The 6127-nt window shown below is 42.1% G+C and overlaps 1 protein-coding gene across 6 annotated transcripts in view; it reads left to right on the plus strand.

The window, feature by feature from the left end:
• The window catches only part of ASB3 (ankyrin repeat and SOCS box containing 3), a 109488-nt gene that overhangs the window by 35955 nt on the left and 67406 nt on the right, over positions 1–6127 (plus strand). For all 6 annotated transcript variants that reach the window (XM_006021589.2, XM_006021590.2, XM_025201565.1 and 3 more), the window contains one exon: positions 5663–5745. The gene's annotated coding sequence lies outside the window, so the exon portion shown is untranslated. The remainder of the gene's footprint in view (positions 1–5662; positions 5746–6127) is intronic.

A 6127-nucleotide genomic window follows, 5' to 3' on the forward strand; every position in this document is an offset into this window, starting at 1 on the left:
TACTGGCTGTGTTGCATGTAATATTCATGCTAACCCAGTCCAAATATTAAAATGTGATCGTGCTAATATACTTAATTGTGTTTTTGCAAGAAGCTTTTCTTATTTTTAGTTTTTCCTTCATGCCCAGTAGCAACAAGGAATATTTTTCTAATTTATCATAAATGTTAGGAAATATGGCTCTAATGGCAGACATCACATTTGTAACTATGTTATGACAATGTGTAAGATGAACTGTTAACAGTTTGCGTAAGGTGTTACCTAAGCCTTGTCTTCTGCAAAACCCTATACATAAAGATTCTATGTTTTCTTTGCACTGACTATGCAATGGTGCATTTGTCCCAAGGTTTTTTTTCAGCTTGTAGGCTAGTATTATCTTCCTGTTTTTTAAGCTGTGGTATCACTGAAGGACCAGTTTCACATCCAAATTATGCACAATGGGCTACATCCTGGTGTAATTCCCTGGATTTTAATGGCTTTATACTAGGGATGATTTAGCTCTGTATAATTGACACTGCTAAGCACAGAATTTGCTTAGCACAAGTTAGAAAGTAAGAACTTCTTGTACTGGCCAAAAGCCTTTTGGCTTTCAGGGTAATAATAATGCAATAATAATATGCTATGATACATTTGTATGTTAGATTGTTAGTGGTAAACAATAACATTTCAGAAACTACTTAAAAAGTCTCAATAAAGTTGATTAGTTCAGTTATACTGACAGTAAAAACTATGCTACATTTTTCATCAATTATGAAAATGAAATTCAGAATTAAAATGGAATATTTGGACTGACTGCACATTAACTTGCTTTTTCTAGCCTTTAAGAAAATACAATAAGCCTTTAAGAAAAATTGTATTTCTGGGCATAACTAGGAAACCATCCATGTATTAACTACAGTGTCCCTAGGAGTTGTGTATCAGATTCCTCAGAAACAGCTCCCCTGATGTTCCTGTCTTGTGCAGGTACAGCAAGTGGAAGAGAGGAGTGCTACAGTACTTTTGCAGGACTCTCCACACGCACCCATCCACTTTGCATACTCCCTTTACAGACTGAAGATTGTGCATATATGAGCACAGCTAATCCATGAGAATCTAAAGCTATGAGGTCTTTAATAGTGACCTGCAAAAAAGCAAAACAAACAAAATGCCTAACCCCGCCCCCCCCCCTACTGGTTTTCCTGCTTCGTTGCTTAAAAAAATGGTCTAAGCGGGCTTTTTCTCTGGTTGCTTTTCTATTAACAATTCAGATCCTATCTGTGCTGCAGTATTTATCTTCAAGGCTAGAAGCGCTAGGCTTGTTCTGAACACACAAGTTACTCTGGTTTAACTAAAATTGATTTAACTGAACTGTTGCAACACTGTCTCTGAAAGCTATGGAATCAATTTGTCAGGCTTAAATCTACTTATTTTAGTTTGAGTGGAACTAATATAAATTTGTTGAAAACAGTTACAAGTTGCAAGATAGGAGTCTGTGCCAGTTAAACTGATTTGAAACCAGATTTTGTTGGAGCAGGGCAACATTTTTTTTTATTAGCCTATACAGCTGGCTGTGGCAGCTCTTTTTCTCACCAGGTCTGCTAAAGCTATTTACAGCCATAATGATGTTACTAAGACAGGAGGGTGAGTCCCCAAAGGACAAGTCACAGAAATTGTTTATTTGTTTCTTGCAGCTCAGTCTAATGATAGACTGCTCACAGGGGCAGATCCAATATTTGGCAAAGCGGGGTGCAGGAACAGCTACTCGTGCTGCTGGGTTGGCTCCCAGCTTCTTTGCATCATCTCAGCCCAACCCCCCTGCCAGAGAAAGCAGGGGAGAACTTAAGGCCCAAAAGCAAGCAAGAATCCCACTCCTTTCCTCTCTCTTGTCTGAGTTGTGTCCCCTCCCAATCCCTTCTCCCTTTTCCCCCCATCTGCTCCTACTTGTTTCCTCACTGGTTTCCCAGGCTGGGGGAAGCTCTAAAGCAGGGGTTGGCAACGTTTTTGGGCTGAGTGCCAAAACCCCTGCACCCTCCACTTGGAAGATATTGGCATACTAGGGGTAGATGGTGGGAGAGCCGTGAGGGGCCTGATCCTTGTTGGGGCAACACAGCCCTGGCTCCTGCCCTGCTGTGCTCCTTGAGGCATGTATGCAGCCACTGCCAATAACAAGCTGAGCCAGGGGTCTGGACCATGGTGCAGCTGTTTGCAGCCTTGTGGCTGCCTGCTACAAGCAGGCCAGGCTCTGGGCAGGTTTCTGCTGCCTGCCACAGAGCCCAAGCTGCTGACAGCAGGGCTTGTAGCCTTCCCACTGCCTGCTGCAAGCAGTCTGCTGGGCAGGCCCCTGACTTCCACCATGGAGCCCGAGCTGCTGACAGCAGGGCCTGCCACCTGCTGCAAATAGCTCCGGTTCTGTGGGAGGAGGCGGGGGCACAGGACGGGGGCCCAGGCTGCTTGCAAGGCTGCATGCAGCTGCACAGGGTCCAGAGCCCTGGCTTGGCTCATTGCAGGGCTTGCAGGCTCCCTGCTGCCTTACCCAGAGCTGTGGTATACTGAGCAAAATGGCTTCATGTGCTGTGCACTGGCATGTGTGCCAGGGGTTGCCAACCCCTGCTCTAGAGCCACTCCTGCCTGCTCCAACTGGGCTGTACAGGGTCTGGGATCAGTTATGAATGTGACAGGACAGCAGCAGTAGCAGTGGGTGGGGTGGGGGGTGAGAGGTGGGTTCCCACACCCTGCACAGTCCACCCAGAAGCAGGCACAGCGAGGGGGAACCATCCTCATTGCTACTATTGCTGCCTCTCTCAGCTGAGCCTAGCCTGGCAGTATGGTACAGTAAGGTGTAGCATTATTTCTATCAGGAGGAATAATGCTAATTGGCCTTTATTCCGGTTTATTAGCAGGGTGGACTGGTATTAATAGGTATTACAGTAAATAGTTATTCCTGTAATGAAAAGTTCTTCTGCAAAAATTGTGTAGAGGCTGAGCCTAGAAGACCTTTCAGTAAACTAGGGAAGATTCTGTTTGAGGTTTCCTGCAGATCTGATTACAGGTCTTTATTTGCATTACAAAACTGCACACTGGATGGTTAGGCACAGCTCTTCAGGAGTAAAACATGGACCTTCTGCCTGCTTTGTCTGTATGTGTATATTTAGTGGAGGATTGCTTTGGTTAAAAAAAAAAAAAAAAAAAAAAAATGAAGTACCTCTCAGTTCTCATGGATTTGCTTACAGGCCTTTACTTTTTGTTTTCTCAAAGGAGAAGTGATGTTTTTCTTATAATTATTTTATTTACTGTCCATACTAGCTCGGTGTGTTTCAGTTACTAGAATTTGCTCATCATCATGTCTAAGAGGAAGCAACAGCAGCAAGAATAGTGTGTTGCTTACCAGATCTTTTTATACGGTGAAACTTAAGATTTAGTCTCCTGAATTGTAAGGACTCAGGACATTGACCCAAGATAGGTTGGAAGTCGGTTCTGAAATGGTCATTTCTCAGTATTATGTGAAGGAAAACTAGCATAACTTCAAGCAGAAAGTATGACTGGCTTTTATGCTCTTTTTATTTTGAGCTCCTGGTGTACAATGGTTTAACTTTTGAACAAGTACTTAGTTACAGGGTCAATATAAGTATGGTATAAACTGTAATATCAGCCCCCACTAGACAATCCCTATTAGTGACTGGTTAATAGATTGCCCTGCACTGTATGTTAGGTTTTCTTCAAAGTAAAATATTTTCTTACACAGTTGTAAAATACTAAGCACAACAGGACCCCATTCTTTTCTGTTCTCTTTGAGTGTTACTACAATATAAAAAGAATCAATGAAGAGAGTGTTTTTTTTTTTTTTTTTTTTTTTGTGTGTGTGTGTGTGTGTTTGCTTAAGACTAATTCAGTAGTTAAACAGATCAAATCAATTTTATTTGTAACCCACTGGAAAGTGCCACCTTTTTCTCTCTCTTTCTCTGCCTTCACATTGTGTTCTTGATGCATCTTCCCTGTTTTTACCTTGATCCTGCAATTTGGACAATTAATGCAGAATGGGTAGAAGCCCAGAGTACAGAGCCCTGAAGTCAGTGGGTTCTGTGTAGGCAGAGGGGTCTACCTGTGCTACTATATTTGCAAAGCTGGGACTGCATTGCAGGTTTCTGGGGAACAGATTCTCCTTCTGTGGCACCTTTTTCTTCAGTGCTAGCATGCCGAGATCCTGGTCCTAACTGAGACCTCTGGGCATTAGCACTTACTTAACAAGGTTTTAACAAATGTACTGAATTTCAGCAGGTTGTTAGAATTAAGTGGAACTTAGGTTCCTCGTGCAGAATTTAAATTTCTCATTAAGTAGAACTTAAATTCCTCATTGATGACAGTGTTGACAACAGTGTAATGATTTGCAGAGCAACCCAGTGATTTAATGAATGCATATGCAGCAGAGAAATACTAATTTGGTACTGATAGCATCCTTCACAACCTTTGTTTTCCCTTTTGGGAAACACTTCAGCTTCTCTAATAGCATAAAAATTTACAAATGCTTCAAAAAAGGATCAGTCTACCTATTTTGTGCCAAATGGGAAAACTGTATCAGTATTTTGAAGTCATAATTCCACTGATAATTTAATCTATGCTTGAGGCGAGACATAGACTCCAGTTAAAAGCAATTACAGATGGTCATAGAAAGGATTTAGTCTGGGAGGTCACAATATTAGCAGAACAAGATGTAAGTAGGGTATTAAAAATTTAGCATACTCTGGGGTTTTTTTTAGATGTTTCTGCGTGCTGACTTATTTGGAAGTAAATTATGTCCTCAGAGATGGTATTTGGATTGACAAGATTATATTTTATCACAGCACAAGGGTTTTGTAATGCTTATTTTTAAAAAAATGTGAGGCTAACAATGTAAAGTATTTAGCAAAGCAGAAGACTGATTGCAGTTCTAATCGGATGAAAACTTGAGCTGTTTTTACCAATGACTAGCTATCTAAATAAAGGACATTTTACTTTTTTGAACAATGCCACACTGTCTATCTAAAACAATACCATGTTAGATGTATAGAAAGCTTTATTAAAAATAAAAGCATGGCATTATTATATGTGGATATAATGGAATACTTATACACACATGCGTACACACATATTAATTATACATATATACATGCATTAAAATGTCCATTATACATATATGAAAACAAGTTATTATCCACATATGTATAAATACATCGTTTTCCATTATATGTACATACATTATATACTGTTTGTATAGTATATAATGTATGTACATATAATGGAAAACGATGTATTTATGCATATATATGGATATTTTTGTATTCATATACATGTATAATGGACATTTTAATGTGTGTATGTATATGCACATAATGTATGTGCAAATATGGTATATGGCATTACGTGTATGTGTGTAATATATGCGCATGCACTTATATATGCTATATATGGCATTGTGTGTGTATACATACTATGTATGTATGTTATGTATATATATTTGTGTGTATTTTTAATACCCTACCCTAAATATTTTTAATACCCTACTACGTGTGTGTGTGTGTGTGTGTGTGTGTGTATGTATATGTATATATATATGTGTATATGTATATGTGTATGTATATATATATGTGTGTATATATATATGTGTGTATATCGGAAGGAACGAATGTATTTTTCTGCTTCTCCTCTTCAGATGCCTAAGCGGATCTTTCTTAGCAAGGCTGTAGCAGACAAAGGAGCCGAAGATGAAAACCTGGACTGAGTGACTCGAGCCATGTAAGTAAGGCTCGGGGCACGTGACGGGGTCGCAGCCGTCTGCCGGGGCACACCAAGCCGCAGGCGCTGTCCCACGGCAGGGCCCCCGGCTGCACCCGTGCAGCGAGCCCAGCGGGGGGAAGGTGAAATAAGGCGAACAAGGGAGCCCGTCAGCCGTGGCCTGGATCCAGCCGCGGGCACGGAAGCCTCCGCCCGGCACCAGCTCTCTGCCACTACGCTGCTGCCGCGGGCCGGCCCCGGCCTGGAGAGCCTCCCGGCCCTGGGCGACTGGGGCAGGGGCAAGGCGCGGGGCCTCGCTGGGCGCAGCGGCGAGCTGCGCGGGGGCCGGAGTGTGCACGTGGGGGCGGCCCCGCCCGGTCCCCTCACCTTGCCCGGCACCCCG

Source organism: Alligator sinensis, unplaced genomic scaffold, assembly GCF_000455745.1.
Source record: "Alligator sinensis unplaced genomic scaffold, ASM45574v1 scaffold432_1, whole genome shotgun sequence".
NCBI lineage: Eukaryota > Metazoa > Chordata > Crocodylia > Alligatoridae > Alligator > Alligator sinensis.